General features: G+C 38.6%; 1 long non-coding RNA gene and 1 pseudogene across 1 annotated transcript in view; both read right to left on the bottom strand.

Annotated features, from left to right (window-relative positions):
• LOC115843966 (uncharacterized) overlaps window positions 1–23,643 on the bottom strand; it is an 890,247-nt gene that overhangs the window by 612,166 nt on the left and 254,438 nt on the right. The window lies entirely within an intron of this gene.
• Window positions 15,076–15,960, bottom strand: LOC115843967 (spermidine synthase pseudogene; annotated as a pseudogene).

Here is a 23,643-nt window from a genome sequence, read left to right as displayed (position 1 = left end):
TGCTGTACACTTGAAGCTAACACAACATTGTAAATTAACTATGCTTCAATTAAAAAAAAAGTTATACCTCTGCACCATTGCAAGTGTTCTCTCTCCCTGAAAATTCCCATTTCATCTGCCATTGCCACAGAATTCTGTTGAAATTGTGCCACCACCACCACCACCATGCTGACAAAATCACGAAGTATTAGCCATTCCTTTATCTTTCTTCCTGAAGTACTTTGTCTAGACATCTAATAGCAAGTAGAATGCTGAATTATAGATATCTCTGTATGTTTATTTCTCCCTCTGGACCACAGGTCTCCAAGCACAACTAGCAGTAAAAATGTTTAAGCACCTACCCACCCCCACATATACATACATATGTATATTATTATATTACTGTGTATATTACATTACTGTCCATATTATTGTATATGTTATATATTACTATATTATATATATTATGCCATATATATTACTGCAATAATGTGTACATTATAAAATATGACAACCAAAATTGAAAAAGAATGAGCTAAAACAAAAAAAATGATTAAAAATTCTAACATGTTTTTTACCCCTCCCAATGTATTATTTTGAACACACCCCTGAGGTGTATGCACTCCTCCTTTTTGGAGGTCTATAGTCTACACTACTCTTGTAGCCTCCAACCTATGGTAATCTCTCCCACTGGTCAACCCCTGTAGCACTCTTGTACAACTATCTAATTTGAAATCAACGAGAAAACTTTCATGATTGATTATTTTCATGCAATAATATTTACTGAGTTTTCACAATATACCAGAAACTTTTCTGGGCTCTGGGGTTACAGTACTGAATAAGAAAGACAAGGTCCCTGTTCTTATAAAGCTTACATGCTGGGGTCAGGAGAGAGAGAAATAAACAAGATAATTTTATCATATAAGTGTAAGCAGCTGGAAGATCTGCAGTCTATTGTATATAGTGAGAAAGAGGCTTTAGAATTAGGCAGACCTGAATTCAAATCCAGGGTTGACCACATACAAGATCTGTGATTTAGGCAAAGAACTTCATCATTCTGAGTTTGTTTCCTCATCTGTAAAATAAGATTAATAATTCTCTCAAAAGGGTGCTTGTGAGAGTGAATAATATATAAACTTTCTAGCATAAATGCCTGACCAGTGATATTATTAAATTATATTTTGGAAAATCTTCATAGCTAAAACAACATCTATGTTAAAATATGGTTCTATCTAAAGGCATTTACAGTAATTCTAGAAGTAGGATATGGGAATTCTTTTCTCAGTTCACCTTAATTGGATAGATTTGAGGGCAGATTTGAATGTGAGAGGAATATACTGTGGAAAATATTAAGGAAGGAGTGTTCAGAGCTAATTATCTACTTAAGATCAGAAAAATAATTGCTGTTGACAGTTTACTTACCTGACAACTTTCCCAGAAGGTGAAGAATTGGCAGTTCATCTTTACTGAATAGTCGGTGCCCTTGAGGCAGCCTTGAGTTCCACAGATTAGAACGGAGTGGATAGAAGCAAACATAGAAGAACAAAAGGAACCCCAAACTATCTTTCATGTTCAATCTCCTACCTTCCTGTATAAAATGGTCTCAGCCTACAGAGTTAAGACATTCACCATTTGCTTCCTGTGAATTTTCCAGCTGAAAGGTGTACATGGATATAGCAAAGCCTAACAGCCTCTTTTCCCAAACTGTGAAGTGGAAAACCACAGAGAGAGATAAAACTTAACTAAATACCAGTAGCAGGGACATTAAAAGGCTACAATACCCAAGTTCAGTTAAGCAAGAAGTGGTGACTGACACAGAGAGTTTATAAGTTCCAACATGACTTCTGAGAATATATTAGCGCTTGATGAAGAGTACTCACAATTGTGAATGTGCACATTTAGGTGACAAAAAAAACACACTGAAAAGGCATATGCTGCTATTTGCTTAAAATCTTGCTCATAGGCAATGTTTCCTTTGATTACAATTACGTGATTTTTATTAAAACATTTTATTTTCTAATAGCAATTGAATCAGAACTGACAGGTCCATCTTATTACCTTGGCAATTAATGTCTTTTGGATGTTTCATAAAATATCCAGACCAGAAATCCACTGGGTTTTTTCCCCCTCTCATTCCGCTTTTTAACTGTTTTTCAAAAAACCTGAAACTCAAAAAATAAAATAAAAATAGCAATTACAGTGGTGAACTAGCCCGGGTTTCTCTGAGTCCTATCTGTCTTTGCCTGATGATTTGTATATTTTAAATTCTGGCTTCTTTTCACTCATCTGTAAGGAAATATTTGATAAAAATTCACACCTGCCAAAGAACTCTTTAAAGTTTTAATATTCATAAGCCTTAACCTTTATGGCTAACGTCTTGTCACCTAGGTAATTGTGCATTAAACTTCATAAATAGTAGACCAGTCCTTTGAAGTTCAGTCTCTCTAGGTCTATCATGAGTGATCAACACCAGAAAACAGAAATGAGTAACTAAAAACTGCCCTTTCATACTCCAAGAATGATGACTTATCTGGTAACTCATACGATGTTAGAAGAAAATTACCAATACAGTCATTCCCATTGATAGGGTAAATGGGTTCACCCAAAACATAAAACAACAAATGGAAGGTCGACTTTTATTTTTATTCATGAATGCAAGATAATCACCTGAAGTTCAAACATAGCTGGGAAGACTTTAGTTATGGTACATAGTTGAAAGAGGGTGCAGCACACACACAGCCATTTCATTTGAAGTCTCTGTTGATGGATTTTGACCACGTCTCAACAGCATACTTTAAATGAACCATGGTTTTATGTGATAGGAAATGATAATATAGAAAAGTCATTAGCCAGGAATTAAAGGCGAGAAAATAAACTATTAGCAATTTTAATTCCAGTCTCACCACAGAAGTGACTTTTGACTCTCTGCACGTACTAGTGTTACCCTTTATTAGTCATTTGAATATGTCATTAAGTATTCCTACTTAAATTAAATATTTGGTGTGCATTAATTAAATTTATTAACATGGTGCTTTCCCACTTTTTCTTTCCGCTGCCCTACTCCAGCCTAGCACTTTGACTTGCCTGGATAATCACAATAGCCTCTTAACAGATCACCAGGCCTCTAGTTACTCACAGGTCCAATCCAGAGTTATTATCACCATCAGAGTTGTAATAATAGCAGCTTCTATCCTTGAATGAGTACATATGATGTGCTGGTTATATCGTGCGGAGTTTTAATTTAATCCTCACAATTCTCTAAGGTCAGTACTATTCTTATCCCCTTTTTACAGATGCAGACACTGAGATGAGGTTAAGTAATTTGTTCAAGGTCAAATAACTAGAAAACAATAGACCTTGAACAAGTTTTGCCTGTTCTACCTTTAAAACATAGCCTGAGTCCTCCAATTCTATCTATACCCCATACAAATTCTCCACATTGGCCAGAGCCACCTTTTTTAAAACATAAATCATATGATATCAAACCCTGCTTGAAACTTCCTCTAATGGCTTCCCATTATAATTAGAATAAAAAACAAAATCCTTACCGAGGTCTACAAAGACGAATGTTATCAGACCCCTGCCTCCTTCTAGAGCCTACTTTCATGAAGGTGTCCCCTTTACTTACTGCAGTCCAGCCACGCAGGCCTTCTGTCTGTTTCTGGAACACATCATGCTCATTCCCACAAGGGCCTTTAAATCTGCTCTTTGCTTTGACTGGAAGACTTTGCCTCAGATATTCCCGTGGATCATCCCATCATTTAATTCAGGTCTCAACTCAAATTTCACCTCATCAGTGAGGTCTTCTCTAACCACCAATTCTAAAGTCGTTTCCCTGATCCCACCAGTCATTGCCCTATTTTATTTTCTTCATCACACCTATCACTATCTAAAATTATCTGGAAAATGTCTTTTTGTATGTTATTGTCATTTGTCTCTCCTGTCCATAGCTAAAAAGTAAGTACCATGAGAGCAGAGGTCTCGCCAATATACGTCACTACTATGGCCCCAATTATTAGAATAGTCCCTGGTAAGTAGGAGCTTGATAACTATTCATTGATTGCATCCAGTTTTCTGACTTCAGAGCACCAGCTCTTAACCATATGCTAAACCACTTCCTAAAGGATAGATTTCTTCACCTTACTTCTTTCTTCAAAAATCATCAGTATTGCCATTGTCTACAAAATTAAGTTCAAGCTGCTCAGTTTTGCTTTTGAGGACCTTCACATCTAGCATGTCATTCTGTCTGACCTCCTCCTGCAGCCTACCTTATGTGTTATGACTGAAATACAACAGGGGAATCTGAATATACCCTACACTTCTCCTACACCCTGAACTCCCACCATTTCTACCTATAAAATATTAGATACATCCTTCACAGCCAAGCTCAAATCACACCTCTTACATAAAACTTTCCTAACCCCCCTGCAATATTGTGATTTATAAGAAATATGTATGTAATCATTCAAGTGATCAAAATATATTTCTCATATATATTTGGTCTTTGTCCAAGGCTCCTGGCTCACAGCTCCCCAAACCCATGGAATTTCCTGAGTGGTAAGAGCAATGGGAGCATCTTTTGTCATAATATTTGCTCTCTTGACCTCAGTTCCAGAAATACCTTCAGAGCCATTACAGTGAAATAACAAGCCCCCTTTACACTGCAACTGAGTTTATGTTAATGAGGTGACTTTTGGAAAGCACCTGAAGATGGGGGTTGGTTGCCAGGAGAATCAACCAGGAATAGAAAGTTGGAAATTTTAGTCCCACCCCTGGAATTCCTGGGAGGGAAGAGGGGCTGGAGGTTGAATCAATCACCAATGGCCAATGAGTTAATCAATCATGACTATGTAGTGAAGCCTCCATAAACACCCAAATGGAGGGAGTTCAGAGAGCTTCTGGGTTGGTGAACCTGGTTAAGTGCTGGGAGAGTAGGGCACTCAGAGAGGGCATGGAAGCTCTACACACTTTCCCCACACCTAGCCCTATGCATCTCTTCCCTCTGGCTGTTCCTGAGTCATATCCTTTTACAATAAACTGGTAATAATCTAGTAGGTAAAATGTTTCTCTGAGTTTTGTGAGCTACTCTAGCAAATTAATTGAATCCAAGGAGGGACTTGTTGGCAATCTATACTTGACCATCAGAAGCACCTGGACTTGTGATTGGTGCCTGGTGGGGGGTTGGGGGTTGGGGGGTTACAGTCTTGTCGGACTGAACCCTTAACCTGTGGAATCTGTTGCTATCTCTGGGTAGATAGTGTGAGAATTGAGCTGAATTGAGGGGCACCTGCCTTGTGTCAGAGAATTGCTTGTTGGTGTGTGGAAGCGCTCCCCATACACACATTGGAATTGAGCACAGAACCCTTACCCCCTCACTCAAAATGTTTCCCTTCACAATTTCCCTCATGGTACTTTGTTGATCTTAAAACACTCAGCACAGGGTACCTCATAATAAAGTTATCTGCAGCTATGTCTGCCTCCAGAAGGTTACCTCTTATTTTCCATCATATTTTTGATACAGGTTCTAGCACATAATGTGTACTCAAATGGTGAACTGAATTAAATATTTGCAGTTCTCCCATCCCTGTCAGCACCTATATATACTATTTACATTATTTTATTATTTTTGCCTGTTGCTTTTTAATTGCTTCCATTTATTTGACTAAGGTATGTAATTTTCCCCCAGCTAGACTTTAAGGTAGGGAAGGCTTCTGTTTTTTTCTTTAAAGATTTCTTATTCCTTGCCCTTTCTCTTATCAACACTACTCGCCTCCCCTTTACACCTAGCACTTTGCTGAATATATAGCAAGTATACAATATTTATACAAACAGTGAGTGAAGACTAAACAAATAAGTGAATAAAAAGATTCCACTAGGTTTAGTCTGAGAAGTTGAAAAAATAGCATGAAAGACTTCAACTAGTTTTTCCCTTTCTCTGTTTTGAGTGGAACAGTGGCCAATTGGGGAGGAGGGCATATGGTGGTAGCCCTGGGCTGCTAGCCAGATGCAGGAACAGGAAATTGGAATCCCTTGGGTGATAATTTCTGACAGATCTGCACAGAGATTTAAGAGCAAAGAAAGGACCAAGCAGACAAAGCAGGGTCATGATATTACTTGCCTTCTTTTCCCTGCATACCTCCCACGTCCCCCATCACAGAGATATGCACAGCTCTGGTATGAGTAAACGCACTATTTGATTTTTCCTTAGCATTGTTCTTTCAAGTTACTACGGAAGGCTTAAAAATGGCTACTTGTCAAGGATAACCATTTGTTCGGCAAATAACAGAAAACTATTGTGTTTATGAACTTTATTCATATCCTCGGAAGGAAAGATGACTAAAAAAATATTAGTGGACTGATAAATATTTACTGATTAATTACGAGGTTGCAGTGGCCACAATTCTTTGGTTTTTAAACATAAAATTGAGTCTGGACAGGCATCAATATTTAAGGCATCTTCTCTTTTTTGCCCAAGACGGCTTATGACATAGTCTAGATGAGTCAGACCAAACAAATGTCTCCTGTGTTTTTCCAGAATAAACATTTCCCAGAGGCAGAACTCTGCCTTCAGCCTTGCCTATTAAAGCACAGAGCTGCTTGAGCTTTTCTTATAAACAGAAGGCAGAGGAAGAGATGGAGAAGGAGGGGGAGAAACACAAGGCAAAGTTTCTAAATGAATAAACTAAACATCGAGCCTCTTGAGAAAAACCAGCAGGTTTGACTGATTGTTTTTGTGTTTGGTGAGTTGTATGTTTGTTTCAGAAAGACCTCTCCAGCCACAGACAAAAGCAAACAAACAAACAAAACTAACAACAACAGAAATTGGAGAAGTGACTCAGCCTCTGAAGACTATCTAGAACAATCATAAACTGATGAAGCTCTAATTAAATGACCCTCTGACAAGTAAGAAAAACAAACAAAAAAAATGAAACAATACAAAAAAATCACCATCATCAAGATGTCCAAGCATGTGCAATAAAGTCTCCAAGGAGACTTTTCTGGATCCAGACTGTAGAGCAGAGGAAGCAAAAGAATGATGAATAATGAACAATGAAGCATGTCAATTCCATGGTTGCTAAAGAAAGGAATTTCACCCTGGGAATCAAGAACAATCTCTTGATAACTTAGATCTTGAACAATCTCTTGATAACTTAGTATAATTATATCATCAGCCAGTAGAAAATACTTTTGATTGGAACAGGTCTTTAATATACTAGAAAGGCCTTCACAGAGGAACTGTCTAAAGTACAGTAAATAACAGCAGCTTTTGAAAGTCTGTCTTTTTGGTTTTAGAAATAAAATTCCCCTTACTAATGCAATCACTTCATGCAAGGGGGCTGTGGTCTATTCCTTTTTTCATACAATGAATAAATTGAGATTTCTTTAAAAAAATTTTCTGACATATTTTACTTCAACTCCAGGTATATAATAGTTTCACATAATAGCCTCCTATAATCTATAGCTGGCAACTAAATACACAATCCAATACCCAAATCCTTGAGGTATCTTTGACTGTCATGCTACAAATACTGTCTCATTTACATATGTCTTTCTCTGAATGGTAGAAAAGTTCCTTTTTATATGTAACTTACAAAAACCTCTTTAAAGCAAATACATTGAAATCATGGCTGATCAGAAAATATGAAGCCCAATGAACTGTAATAAGTCAGGAATGGCATAAGCCACTTTAACAAACTGATGTCAAGGTCATTTGGAGAGAGAAGAGATACACACAAACACTCCCTCGGAGAGATTTTGTGGAAGAATGGATTACACCTGTATGTTACAAAGTAAATTATATTATTAAGAAGATTGAAATCCATCAAACTCAAAACTTCCTTAGAACTGTGTGAAATAATGCATTTAAAGATCTGAAGGCTGTACATCTAATCCATTTGGTTCTCGAAATTTCTGAATTCTAATACAGAAAGGCACTTGCTGACAGACCAAGAATGTGGAAATTACAGTGGTATAATTCAAAGCACACTATATAGTAAGTGAACTGTATGCATCAGAATCACCCGAAGTATTTAGTAGGAAGACCGATATCATCATTAACATTTGAGAAACACTGATTTAGTATTTATTCTGGGTTATTCCCTTGATGCTCAAGTCTTTCTAACCTCTTTGTGTGAAAAGTTATTAAATATGCTAAATCAACGTGTTGCCCTCTTCTCAAATGACAGCAACAAACAAGGTCTTTATGGGATTTTAAAAAATAGTACTTTTTTGTATTTTGCAAACCCCTATATCCATTGTCCACATTTATTTATGTAAAGGTCAACTCAAGGCCTTCGGGGAACTTCAATCAAAAAGGTTTGTTGAGACATAAAGTGGTGAACTATTGATACTATTTTAAGCTATAATTTCCTAGAGGCCAGAGAATGTTTAACTGAACCATGAACATATGGGAAAATGTTTAAAAAGACAAACGTTTTTATGATAATGACTATTAGCAAAAATAGAAAAGTACAGTTTAATATTGACTCAGTAGAATATGAGAAACACTCAGTGAATGTTTTATACCCCCCCACACACACAAAAGCCAGTTAACAGTTTTTGCTGAGCATGGGGGAAAAAAATTGCTATATCTTCCAATTTAGACACTGCAGTCAATGAAATCTGCAGAAGGTTCACAGAGTTGTGGTTTACAATAAGTCTTTCTGGTGAACTTAATTGTCACAGTGTTTTGTTTTTTTTTTTTTTTGAGTTTAATCTGTTTGGGTTTTATTTTATTTATTTATATTTTTAATGCTTTTTTAAACATCTTTATTGAAGTATAATTGCTTTACAATGGTGTGTTAGTTTCTGCTTTATAACAAAGTAAATCAGCTATACATATACATATATCCCCATATTTCTTCCCTCTTGTGTCTCCCTCCCTCCCACCCTCCCTATCCCACCCCTCCAGGCGGTCACAAAGCACTGAGCTGATATCCCTGTGCTATGCGGCTGCTTCCCACTTGCTATCGGTTTTGCATTTGGTAGTGTATATATGTCCATGCCACTCTCTCACTTTGTCCCAGCTTACCGTTCCCCTCCCTGTGTCCTCAAGTCCATTCTCTAGTAGGTCTGCGTCTTTATTCCCGTCCTGCCCCTAGGCTCTTCATGACCTTTTTTTTTCTTTTTAGATTCCATATATATGTGTTAGCATACGGTATTTGTCTTTCTCTTTCTGACTTACTTCACTCTGTATGACAGACTCTAGGTCCATCCACCTCACTACAGATAACTCAATTTCATTTCTTTTTATGGCTGAGTAATATTCCATTGTATATAAGTGCCACATCTTCTTTATCCATTTGTCTGTCAGTGGACACTTCGGTTGCTTCCATGTCCTGGCTATTGTAAATAGAGCTGCAATGAACATTGTGGTACATGACTCTTTGAATTATGGTTTTCTCAGGGTATATGCCCAGTAGTGGGATTGCTGGGTTGTATGGTAGTTCTATTTTCAGTTTTTTTAGGAACCTCCATACTGTTCTCCATAGTGGCTGTATCAATTTACATTCCCACCAACAGTGCAAAAGGGTTCCCTTTTCTCCACACCCTCTCCAGCAATTATTGTTTGTAGATTTTTTGATGATGGCCATTCTGACTGATGTGAGGTTTTATCTCATTGTAGTTTTGATTTGCATTTCTCTAATGATTAATGATGTTGAGCATTCTTTCATGTATCACAGTGTCTTTCAAACCCCATATGGGCAATTTCTATTGATTATAATGCTGCCTCCTGCTGAGAGCAAAACTGATCCACTGCACACTCCAGAGTGGGTAATCCTTGCCAGCAGGTCACTTATGCCTCCCAAGGTTTCCTTTTAACACAATTAATGATGATGATGATGATGGTGGTGGTGATAATAATAATCCTTAATTCTTACTCAACACATTCTATTAAGATAGCTGCAAATTAAATAGGGTTCATAGAATGTCAGTTCCTTGACAGGGAAAACATAGGGTAGCCCAGTTACATTTTGATGGTAATTTGAGACTGTTTTCGGAAACTAGATCCTAAAGATATCCTTGAATTAAAAAGAGACTCAAAACACTTAACGAACAGCTATAAGACAACTGTAGACTTACTGTAAAGTTATGTCCTCTACTGTACAAAATTTTGCTTTCTATTTCCCATAACTCATATCAAAATAATTCCCAAAATGTATATTTGTGGCAGGTGGCTTCTGTTCAGTAAAGGAGGAAAACAACCTCATAGTTCTTATGAGTTTTGCAAAATATACCTGCTTACTATTTTAAAGAAATAAAAGGACTATACCAAAAATAAAACCCCACAAAACCCAACTCTACCAATTATCAAATTTTCTAATGCATCCTTGTACCCTCAGTTGGTTCAAGAGTGAAGACAGCAGCTTTCATTTCAAAGATAAGATGAGGCCAAACATGTTTTCTGAAGCTCCAGTTGTAGATGGGTCCAAAGTTGAATTCAATTTCTCTTTAAGGAGATAAATATAAAACCTAAATCTATCTAGTATTCTCTATACACTTTTTGTCTTCCTATATGTTTCCTTTATTTTTTAAAGGTCCACTTGCATCACCATTTTTTTAAATGTCATTTGGTAATAAAGCTGTAGTTATTCTTTCATTCTTCCTTACTTCCTTGGAGAAGTAAAATGAAAGGGCTGGACAATCTGACCTTTATGATCCCTTATATAAGTCTGTGATTATGGCATGACCATTAATGAACTACTTAATTGCCACTTCAATTAGAAGGAAAATACAGGCTGAGAGGAAGCACCTTCTGTTGGAACACAGATATCTCAAATGCACTTGCACCAAACTATAAAGCTGTTTCTTATGAAGCAAAATTTATGATAAGGTAATTTTAATTGTTTGGAACCCATACAAGGATAGTTATTCTCTAACTATAAGGCAGTATCATTTCAAGAGGAGGAACCCAAGAGCAGTAAAAGCCTTTATACCATCATAAAAAAAACAGGTATTTAGAACTATCATAGTCAGTCAGCTCAGGCTGCTATAACAAAATACCATTGTCTTAGTGGCTTAAACAACAGAAATTTATTTCTCACAATTCTGGAAGCTAGAATCTCCAAGAGCAATGTGCTGGCAAGGTAGGTTTCATTCTGAGGCCTCTACTCTGGCTTGCAGATGGCCACCATCTCTCTGTAAGGTCACATGACCTCTTCATTGTGTGTGCACAGGAAAAGAGAGAGAGCAAGCTCTCTGGTATCTCTTCTTATAAGGGCACTAATCCCATCATGAGAGTCCCACCCTCATGACCTCATCTAATCCTAATTACCTCCCCAAAGCCCCATCTTCAAATACCGCCACATTAGAGTTTAGGGCTTCAACATACACATTTGTGGGGGACATCAAAATTTGGTCCATAACGATCAGGTTACCTGCCAGCACAAACTTTTGTCATCTTTGCTAAGAGACACAGATTTAAAGGACTAAGAGTCAATACATTGAATGCAATACGAAGTAAGAGTTGAACAGTAGAAGCATCTAATCTGAATAATTCCTTTTCACTGTGAAAAAAAAGTACCACCCCATCCCACCTCTGCCAATAAACTTGTTTTTTGCCCAGGCTGGCTATTTAAATGCCCTAATTCTTTACTCCACCTTGTCTATTTATGCACTAGCACTACAATCATTTCTGTGGTGAAATCGACTGAGAAAGTATTTTTTTTCCAAGTTGGCTTTAGTGTCTAAAGACCTCCCTTCAAAAAGTGAAAATGCAGTGTTCAGGAGGCCTGTTTCATCACTAGACATGAATTACTCCACCCAGTTGGGACTGTGATGTCCTCGTATTAACTAAAGGTCCAGATTCAGCAGTACACTGTGGAAACAGTAAACTAAGGCACAAATTTTGTCATTGTTTGTCATCATGGTGCATCTGTTTTCCCACTTTCAGAAGGTACCAACTCTTAGGAAGACTTGAAGGGCAACTGCTATGGTCTGAATGTTCATGTCCCCCCAGAATTCATTTGTTGAAATCCTAACTCCTACGGTGACGGTATTGGTAGGTGAGGCCTTTGGAAGGTGCTTAGGTCATGAGTGCAGAGCCCTCATGAATGAAATGTGTTCTTATAAAAGAGGCCCCAGAGAGACCCTATGCCCCTTCCACCAAGCAAGGATACATGAAATCTACAGAAGAGACCCCTCACCCCACCATGATGGCACCCTGATCTCTGCCTTCCAGCCTCCAGAACTGTAAGAAAAATTTCTGTTGTTTATAAGCTACCCAGTCTGGTCTTTTGTTATAGCAGCCCAAGCAGACTAAAACAGTACTTCGTTTAAGAAACATTCCACAAAGCTCAGATTTCACAGAGCAAACTGTAAAATACAATTTTAGGATAGTAATATTGGGTATCTGGTTTTCTTAAAATTTCTAACTATAATTCAACACGATTTTGGATTCTGGTCATCTAAATACATATTTCTTGGTTTTGTTTTCTGTTTAAGAAACCACTGAACCACTGCTGACTCAGTGGTTTGTGCACAAAACTCTTCTTTATATTCTAGAATGGTCAGTTCAATAATCTCTGCCTCCAATGGTACCCCAAAACTTCTACAATAAAACAGAATAGATTTATTTTTGCCCTTTTCAGTTATTTCAATCCCTGATGTGGTCACCAGTGGCCCCTTTCATTAATCATACAATATTATAAATTCACATACATTGGGACCACTGGAGCTACTTTGAGATAAGCAGATTTCAAATTAATTCATGCCTACTAATTTTGAGATCTGAGTTGAAGTTTCTTAGTCCTGTGTCACTCCACGGATATGACAATCATAATCAGTTTCTACACACAAAGTATGAGCAATTTAGAGATCTAAAATTAGTGTGTGCAAATTATTTAAATGAGTGCTGCATAAGAGATTAATCGGGCCACAGGAATGGCTAGAGTGTCTCAAATCCGAGTTCTCATTTATTTTCTTCTCTACTAATTGTCTAACCAAAGGTAGCACAAATTTCATTTAGTGAACTTATAGTACAGTGTTTTGTTTTTTTTTCAAACCTACAGTGATCTAGCCTCCATAGGTGAATTTAAACATTTTCGTCCATTTTCTGACTGAAGATTTTTTCAAAAGGAATGTGCAATAAAGTTTAGCATGCAGTGGAGAATTAATAAACATTGCTGATCAATAGGAACATGAACTAATGACTTTGTCTTGCTAATCCTATGTTTTAATCACTTGGTTTATGACTTCTACATACCCTTATTACATGTCCTTTTAGTCAAGCAAAGCCAGGGCAATTTTGAAGCTTACAATTTAGTTTCAGCTATTTTTACAAAATAGAAAACTTATGAAACTGTTTACCTGTCCTAAACACATAAGGAAGAAAATCTAAACACAACCCCACAATCCGTGTCATTTACATATAATTTCTATTTTCATCCTTTTTAATACCATATTATAAAATAGAATTGCCTTTATTGACAAAGTTTAACTAACTGAATTTTGAGTGAGTGTTGGTTTCTGGCTTTATAATTGTTTTAACATTATAACTTTAAAAAAGGTGTTTTCTTATAACATCTCTAATTACCAAAGACCATTGTAAGATGCATTTTGGAGTTGTAAACCCAATAGCATGTATCAGTCATGTTTTAAATACTTAGTTGATGAATGAATCAAGGAGTCTTCCTCTTCCACATTCCAAGGAAGATTTCCAGTACTTAGTGGGCAGAATGGTTATAGCTCATAATCTCTACTGTTACATCAATGTCTAAGCCTGTATAAGGTTATACCTACATCTCAAGCAAGAAATGTTGATCTTCGCATAGTTTCCATAAAGAAAGGCAAGATCCAATGAGGCAGTGTGCAAACTGTATACCAGAACACTTGTAGTTGGATTGTGAAAGAACTTCAGGGTCAGATTTGGCTGATCACCTAGTAGGTGTTGGGAGGCACACCAACTTTCAATCCTAGCTAGGGTCAGAGAGCCTGTTCCTAGGTAGCACATATTTCCAAGCCCCATCACTGTTACCTTCCACCTCCTTTTAAAAACACATTTGCCATAAGTAAAGCCAACAAGACACTCAGAGAATCCAGGCATAAATGTTGATGCATTTGGCATTATTATACAAGTTTGGGAGAAAACAAAAAGTGAGTCAGAATTTAATTGAGGGTGTTTATATAACACAGCTGTACATGAGCAAGTATGTTACCACAACATTCTACATTTAGCTTTCTGGAGCCCAAGGCAGACTTAAGATCTAGAATGGGCCTCTTCTCTGGAAAATCCTTCTCAAGATCTTTTATCTTTATCAAAGAGGATTATTTCCACCTCCATCCCATAGCTCTTATGGGTGCTAGATAACACATGCCTACTCAAATAGGCTTCAGATATTTGGAATCTAGGCAAATGGGGCCTTAATTATTATTCGGTGGGCTTGAATTTTACTCTGCTAATTTTGAGTGAATGAAGAGCATTCAGGAAACTCTTGCCTGTTTCATTTTTGTAGTTTTCTTCTGTTTCTCCTTTCCGTTTCTTGAGCCCTGCCTTTCTTTTTATATCAGGCAAGAGATTCACTTAAAGTGAAGGAAGGGAATTGTGAGAGAGAGACTATTTCTGCCCCAATTTCAACTTCTGTGTTCAGATATACTTCCCTATGACCCACCACTTTAACACTAATTTATGTTTTAGCTTCTTAGTGAATAGCCAATTTGTAGCTCATCAAAATACTCTCTCCTCCTCCAAGACATAAACTCTACTATGAAGTTCTCAGCTACAAGTGGCTTAGAGGAGAAACTGCCATTTCCTCCAAAACAGGCTGTTGCATACTCAAAACTAAACAGTATACAAACGTCTTGCGTTGAGTTCCTAATATTGGCAGAATATTTGTTCTCATTGTTGTTCTAGATACATGTGTTTGGTGAGTGAGGGGCGACAGAGGTGGAGATGGTGCTGTAGGCACCTGGTATAAACTTGCAAGCTGAACGCCACACAGAAAGTCCTAACAGGGCAGGCCGGGCAGCATTCTGGGTCCTGTAACACTGGATTCGGAAGCGAGTCTGCGGGAGTCTCATCCAGGGCTGGCGGCGTCCAACCACCCTGGAGGCTTGCTGGCCGGAGGTCCTGGGCGGCACCGGCAGCGGCGCCTGGGCTCAGCACACATCATTCAGGGCTTTGCGGGCAAACTCGGACAGGATGAAGGGTGCCCGATGTACATCAGAGTTGTAGTATTTCAGCTGTATCTGTTCCACCTGCTTCTGCGTCAGGGGCTGCACGGGCTCCAGGAAGTTGGTGCTTGGATTTTTGCTGCACAGTATGAAGCCAATTTGGCAGCTGGGGTAGGTGGGGATGGTGCAGTAAGCGTAGCCGACCACCGGGAAGAGTGATTTGCAGAACTGCCGCATCACCTTGATGAGGTCCAGGTGCAGCCACTGACACTCGCCCTGGCAGCAGAGGATGCCACCCTCCTTCAGGGCCGTCTTCATGAGCCGGTAACAGGAATCCTTGAATAGACTCTCAGCAGGGCCCAGGAGGTCTGAGGAGTCAGTGATAATGACATCGAAAGCATCCTGGTTCTGTTTCATGAACTCAAAACCATTATCCACATGTAGGATGAGCTTTGAGCTCGAGTAGCCAATGGCCATGCCCGGCAGGAACTTCTTGGAGACTTGAACGACATCCTCGTCGATCTCGCACTGGACCACGGACTCCACGGAGGAATGCTTCACCACCTGCCGCAGGACACCCCCATCCCCGCCCCCGACGATCAGCACCTTGTGTGGATTGGGGTGGCTGCAGAGGGGCAAGTTGGCTATCATCTCCTGGTAGGAGAACTCGTCCCTCTCTGTGCACTGGACGACGCCAACCAACACCGGCACGTCGCCGTAGCTCTTACTGCGGAAGACAGGGATATCCTGATACCGCGAGCACTGATGGTGTAGCAGCTGCTCCGCCTGCAGCGACAGGGCCTGGCCGGGCCATGCGCTGCACGTCTAGCGGAACCAGATGGCGGCGGGGCCGTCGGGGCCGGGCTCCATGGCTGGCAGGCTGGCGGGCGGGCAGACTCGAGGCCGGAGCAGCGGGATTCCGGCCCGGGACTGCAGGTAGCGCAGAGCCGCAGCACAAACGGGACCAGCCCCACCCAGCGCCAGCGCCTCGCCCTAACCCCGCCCGTGCCCTACCACCACCGACGGGGCGGAGCCTGCTGGCAGGAGCGAAACCCGAAACCTCTTTGCAGAGGCCTTTGGTATCTTTTTATCTCCTAGCCATTTCTTATCATTAACATTCTACCCCATGTCTCCAGATCACTGTGTCACTTCTGTGTGGCATAATCCCCTCCCAGCACTTCTGGGAACATCCACTAGAGACCACAAGCTGTGCTGTGCCCACTTACCAAGCAAACACATTTAATACAAAATTATAAAAATGAGGGCTTCCCTGGTGGTGCAGTGGTTGAGAGTCCACCTGCCGATGCAGGGGACACGGGTTCGTGCCCCGGTCCAGGAAGATCCCACATGCTGCGGAGCGGCTACGCCCGTGAGCCATGGCCGCTGAGCCTGCGCGTCCGGAGCCTGTGCTCCGCAACGGGAGAGGCCACAACAGTGAGAGACCCACGTATCGAAAAAAAAAAATATATATATATATATATATATATATATATATAAATGATATTTCATTACCAGAAAATATGCGTGTCCTAGAATAAAATTAGTTTTCACTATGAAGGAGGAAAGCCTTGTGAACTTCTGTTCCCCACTGCATAGCTTGACAAACTCAGCCAATGTCATGAAGACCAAATAGACCCAGGCCCATTTTGACCTGGACGGAGGAGTTTGCCAGGATTTGGGACTCTCAGTGTTAAAACTGGGGAAGTCTCCGGCAAACCACTGGGTTTGATCATCTGAAGACCAACTAAAAGTACTGGATAGCGCTACTGTCAAGAAAATCAAAGCCTCTTATCTGCTTTCTGCTGGAAGGTACCTTTCTCATTAAACTTGAAGTCACTGATGATTTCCTCTCTTACTATATAACATTGCTTCCTACCTGGTGCTACCACCCTCTCCACAAAGACAAAATTCTGTGTCCTCTAGTTTTCTTGTTATTGTGGTTGCTGTTTTGACAAAAATGATATGAATTTCTTTTGAAATTGTCACCTTAAAGATTCTCATGATAGTTTCTGGCATCATGGTACCATAATTCCATTTCCCCCTTCATCTCACCAATGAAAGTAGCTTGGGTTTTGCTGACTACCTCATGACACTTGCACGCGCATTACATTTATCTTGCCATCACAATAACAGATATTGTTCCCATTTCCTGATGAGAAAATAGAGGCTAAGTGGAATCAGGTGACTAGCATTGGTTGTAGAACTAGTCACAGGATAAGCCTACTCCGTATCATGGCCTTGGCTTTCCATATTAATAATGACTCTCCTTTTTCTAGACTATCTGTCAAATATGCCTAACACCTATAATCACAGAAGAAATGTGACCCAAAGCTTGTAGATTAAAAGATCTACTGGAAAATATTTTCTCAGCCCTGTCTTGTGCATAGCTTAGATAGCTTCATGGTTGACTTTTCTAATTACTCTCATGAGACCATAAAATCCAACTCTCTGACAGAATGCTATTGAGTTGCTTTCTTTTATTTTTACCTTGAATATGCCGTTTGTGTTTTAAATGTTCATGGCAAACATTACTCAGACCATAATATTTCAAAATATTTCCCATATTATTTCAAAATATTCCCATAATATTTCAAAAGAAAACCATATTCAGGAGCCTGAAAAATGAGGCGGGGAGAAATAGCAGTCCTGAATTTTCATTTTACTCAAAGTACTCCTGATCAAAGATTGAATTTCAGGATACCAGACCAAATAATTTTTCTTCAAAACTGAAGATAAAATCCTCTTTATTTTTCTTTTCTCTTTGCCATGCAAGGAAAAAAAAAATATGTGCCAGTAATCCATAATTCACTTTATTGGAAGAAATTTCTTGGGAATTATATTCTAGAAATGGCTATAGTCTGGCAATTCTAGAATCTATACTAAAGAAGTCATTTCAAAGGAATTTTCCAAATAAAACCTTTTCACTTTGAAAAATGGCTCTGCTTTAGTCAAATTCACACAATGAAGGGAAAATTAAAGCCTAAAGTTAATTCTGTAAGAGTATAGGAATACAGGCAAGCTTTGATACAAATTAATGGCATGGAATCAAAACACAAACTTGAACAGTTTATTGGGCAGAATATCTGCAAAGTTAAAATATACACAGAGGCAGTAGTTATGAATGTGAAGAAAAATATCAAAACAAAGATCACTGAAAGACAGACTTATAGTTCAGCTTTAACTGCCTACAGGGAAGTTTTTATTTGAATTCAGTTCATCCTAGACGATTCCAAAATGGGAGTTCAGTGAACCCTAACTTACAAAGAGAACTGACAGCCAGTCAGGTACATTTCACTCCAGTCAGTTAGAGCTGATGTTGCCTTCATGGATTTATGGTACTCCCAGGGATCTGTCTATCTATCCAGCTCAGGCCAACTGTAGGGAAATTAGTATAAACAATATAGACTTCCAATCTACAGGTATAATGTATAAATGATTAACAACCTTAACCCCCTCAATTTTATTTCTTATATTGTAATACTTGTGTGGCTCAGATTTACATAACAGAACTATACAACGTTTGTTGTAAGAAACATGCATGTCCCTAACAATTCTCGTAATGTGCCTCTTTATTTAACACTGTTGCTTTAACATTTACAAACTATATGTTGTTCAAACTAGTATCCTATTAAACTGTAACTTTAAAAGTACAAAACATAACTTGCCATAATTTATAAATCAATGATTACCATTTGTATGGACAGTGCTTGGTAAACTGAATAAGATAAATAGGTGTTTAAACATCTACCTTTACACCTCTGGTACTTTATGATCAGTTTAGGAGGGAATGATATCACAATCACTTGTGAAATAGCATCATCAAATCATTAAAGCCATCAGGTTCTAACATTCCCAGAAAAACGGCCTTATTAAAATAGACTGATGAACTATATTGTATCATGAACCTGGGTAGCCCCATTCTACATTTAACATATCCAAAAATATCATAGAGCTGAAAAGACATTCAAATGAAATAAATATATACTTTCCATTTGATTATTATAGTAATCTATCACATTGAAATAATGCAGTGTGTCCTATCAAAGCAAGGTTCCTGCTATACTTCAAAGACTATAGCTGAGACAGTAAAATACCCTTCATGTTTCACATATATTTCCTATCATCCACTAGGAACATCTATTTTTATAGGTTTACTTATATCTTTGGGGTAGAAGAGAGCAAAGTGGTATTATTAAAGTGGTAAGATTGTAAGAAAAGATTTGATGATTTTAGCACAGTATTGAGAACTATTTATTGGTTCTTTTAAAAATTATATCTCTTCAACTGTTAATGATGCATACTGAACTACTTATGGATGAAATATGATGAATTTGCTTTAAAATATTCCAGGCCAAAAAAAAAATGGGTGGGATAGATGAAGCAAGATTGGAAAGGTGTTAATAATCGTGTAAATTGGGTGATAGTTACGTGGAATTGATTATATTATTCTACTTTTGTGTGTATGTGGAAATTTCTGTAATACAATTTTTTTAATTATTATTATAATTCATCCTATCTTCATGGGACTTAACTCTAGTACGTGTGATTTAGTGATGTATATGAACTTTATGTAAAAACACCATGTTTTATTCTTTTCTAAATCCAAACATGAAAAAAACTGACCTGTAAATGATATGCTACCACAAATACAGAACTGCTGAAAGTGTAAAATCAGCAAGATTTTGTGAGACCGATTCTTGAAGTGATTTAACTGATGCCTTTATGTCTCAAAAGTAGTAGGAGAAACAAAGGATCAAATTTAGGCATAGGTTCCCTGATATGAATCAATCAACTATTTAGTTAGAAACACACTAGAGGCTGTAAAGCATACAATAAAATAGACAAGACATTGCCCCACCTGTCAAAAAGTTTCCAGATCAGCAGAAGAGACAACATTAGCACACACCAAACAGCAGATAGTTGAAAGCTGAAATGCATGGTCCAAGTAGTAATTATAAAGGAATTTATCAAAAGGAGAGTTTTGTGAAAGTCCCACATAAAAGATCAGAATTGAAACGGTCATTTTAAGATGGATAACATTTGGGGACGCAGGATAAGATATTATGTTGCATGTAGAGAGTTCAACACAAGCGAAAACATTAAAAGTCAGCATGGTATGTAGATATTAAAGAGAGCACGTACCCTAGAGCAAGGGACACATGTAAAGGAATAATAATAATGACAACAGTAATAATAATAATAGCAGACATTCTGTGCAAGGCACTATTAATAATACCCCAATTTTGCAAATGAGGGAACAGGCACAGAGAGATTAAGAAATGTGCCCGAGGTCATAGAGTTTATATAATGATGGAGCAAGGTTTTGAACCCAGTCTAGTTTCAGGATACATGTGCTGACTCCCATGGCATACTACTCAGTAGGAAATAGGACTTGATAGGTAGTTTGGGAGCAGATAATAGAAGTCAGACAGAGGACTTTCCAATTGATGCTAACCATATTGGTGCCTGACAGGCAAATAACATGGGGACAGAATTGTGGCTGCACCATCCATTCATAGAGCTCATTTCTGATCCTAAAGCTGACTTCTCTCCATCTTCACTTCAAATAACCACTACTTTTATGGACTGTCCAAAATTGTTCAGCCTAGAAGTTGAGAGCTAACTTTTGCTCTCTCAAGTCAAAGAATCATAAAAACGTGGCACTAAGTTTAAGCAACTTGGCTGAAAGTACGTAACTTTGTGTTGGATCAAAGAACTAAAAATCCAAAGACTCTTGGTCTGAACCCCAGACTTCACATACAAATGTACACTTCTCTCAGAACTATAATTCCATAGGCTGAAACTAGAAGTGCATGTAACTGGATCCCAGCCATTTGTCTCACATCTAATGACACAATTTGGAAACTATTACATGATAATTCACAGCCTGTTGTGCTGGGTTTTGCACATCAAGCACATAAAAATAAATAGTGCAAATATTTCTCATAATTCTTTCCATTATTATTAAGCTCAATATACAAACCCCACTGTTTAACACTTGGAATAGATCCTGGGACCCAGAATAAAGGTATAGAATCTAAGATTATGATTATTAATAGTCTCCTCTCCTCATACTTTTCCTGTTGCCTCCGACCTTGACACCTGACTTGTTCTCAGACCTGTTGACTGAATTATGATTTTCACTCCTTTATTATCTATGAGAAGTATTAAGTTATCTTACCAAATCTCCCCACCTTTAAGTCCAGAATTAACTCTTGAGGAGTAGAAAGCTTTTACATTGTCATATAGGAATGACTTTCCTGAACTCAGGTCACCAACCATGTTGGTTGGCCCCAGACTTTCCTGGTTTGGGCACTGAAAGTCCTGCATTCAAGGAAAAGCCCTCTGTCCCAGGCAAACCAGAACAGCTGGTCACCCTAGTGTCTGGCACACTGTCTAAAATGTTAGAAAAAGCAGGTGGGCCTGTCTCCATAGAGCTATTTGTGTATCTATGAGTTGTTTGATGAAACAAAAGGAATATGTGCAGATGAAAAAAAAATAGAATAAAAAGTGAAACGCTCCCTCAGCCTTCTGGAGAGACATGTAATCCTAGCATGAGAACTCCTGCCACTTGGAAGAGAAGTGAGCCTTTTTCCTAAACCTGATATGATCTGTTGATAATCAGTTACAAGAAAGGTAAAAACACTTCCTAGTAACTCTTCAAGTTGCAGTAATGCTGCTAACGTGCTGTGCTGGGGAAGTAGGATACCAATTTACCTGAAAATCAAACTAGCTCTTAATTAAAACTAATCGTACAACACAGAATTTCTACATTGTAGTACACTGGCCCATGACCCAGTTTTCAGGAACTATAACAGTTTAGAAATGTTTTCTTTTATTGCAGCCGAAAACCCAGTATTAGCATTCAAGCAAAATGACTCACATTTATTATTAAGGTATTCTCTGAGAAAGTCACCGTTTTACTGAAAGCAAAGCAGGGCAAAAAGAGGAAGCTGGTATTTGAGTAAAACACCTTCTCCTTAGATCCTTACTGAGTGTGGTCATGGCTTCTCAACACACACTGTAGTCTCAAAAATACTTGAGAAAGGATCTGCGAGTAAGAGTTCCCCTTCAGAAAACTAAGGAACCATTTTCCCCTCTCATAGACACTATGTTTGTGGGACAGCCAGGGATGAAATGAATTTTACGTTAAAAACATCCAAAGATGTTTTGAAGACACTTCTCTTTTCTTTGAAGAGAAGTTGTTTGGAGGACCGAATGATACACAGGAAATGTATTTTAAAATTACATCTCATTGACAAAATATGATATGTGATTAATTATGCATTCTCTTAAGAAGTTCCCCAGCCCCACCGAATAGTTTGAAGGAGTCTAATGAAAATAAAAATCACGCCAGTCAGAACTGGATTTTACATTGGAATTAATTTATTTGCTCACTATAATACAGGGAAGATGACAAGAGTAGTATATTTATAAAGAAAACCAAGCGGAGATAGTACATTTTATCATTACAGAACTTTCCTATAGAGCAAACACATTTGAGATTAAAAACTTAAATTATACATCACACTTTTGTAAATGCAGAGCAGAAGGTAAAAACAGAAAACCTGGTTACTTTCAGATTTGTATGTCAAAATGGAGAGTTGATGTGTATTGTTGAGGTTTCGTGAGAGGGCTGAGGTGATGGATAATTTTCTTAAAGGTATAAGAAAATCAACTGCTATACACATTCCCTTACAAAATTTCACTACAGATATACTGAGAATAGCAGTTGAAAACAAAACCAAGCAAACAAACAACCAGAAAAGCTAGGAAACAAAAAAGTGGAGGATGTGTGTGTGTGGGGGGAAGAGTTACTTTGTTTTTGATGAGTTGGTATTTTCATGTATTTGACAATGAAAGCTATTACTAATAGAACTTAATGTTCCCTTCTTGCACCCTGTGTGCAAAGGGCAGTACTGCTAGATAGGGCAGTATCCTCCATGGGGGAACTTGCCCTGTGGCCCTTCAAGGACAACAGAATCAGGAAAAGAACTTATTGTGCTCGCAATAGCAAGATAAAGGAAGGCTAGTACATCCAGAACCTGCTGGATATATGGCCTGGCTTTGTTGTTTTCAGTATGTCATATCACCAGTTTTGTTTTCCTTGCATGTGTCTTTAACACTGACTTGAAAGTTAGGGACCTGGGTTTTAAGTCTTGACTCTGACACTAACCAGCTATCTAATCTTAGGCAAGCCGTTTCACCTCTCAGAGCCTTGGACAAGAATAGTCACCAGATGACCCCTATGGGCATCATTCAGTGACTTAAAGTCAAAGTCAAAAGTGAAGGCAGGGCTTCCCTGGTGGCGCAGTGGTTGAGAGTCTGCCTGCTGATGCAGGGGACACGGGTTCATGCCCCAGTCCGGCAAGATCCCACATGCCACGGAGCGGCTGGGCCCGTGAGCCATGGCCGCTGAGCCTGCACGTCTGGAGCCTGTGCTCCGCAACGGGAGAGGCCACAACAGTGAGAGGCCCCGCGTACCGCAAAAAAAAAAAAAAGAAGGCAATTTTTTGAACAATGTTATCTTAGATCAAATCACCCCAACTGTTC

This window comes from Globicephala melas, chromosome X, assembly GCF_963455315.2.
Source record: "Globicephala melas chromosome X, mGloMel1.2, whole genome shotgun sequence".
NCBI lineage: Eukaryota > Metazoa > Chordata > Mammalia > Artiodactyla > Delphinidae > Globicephala > Globicephala melas.
This window is presented reverse-complemented; position numbering and strand designations above follow the sequence as displayed.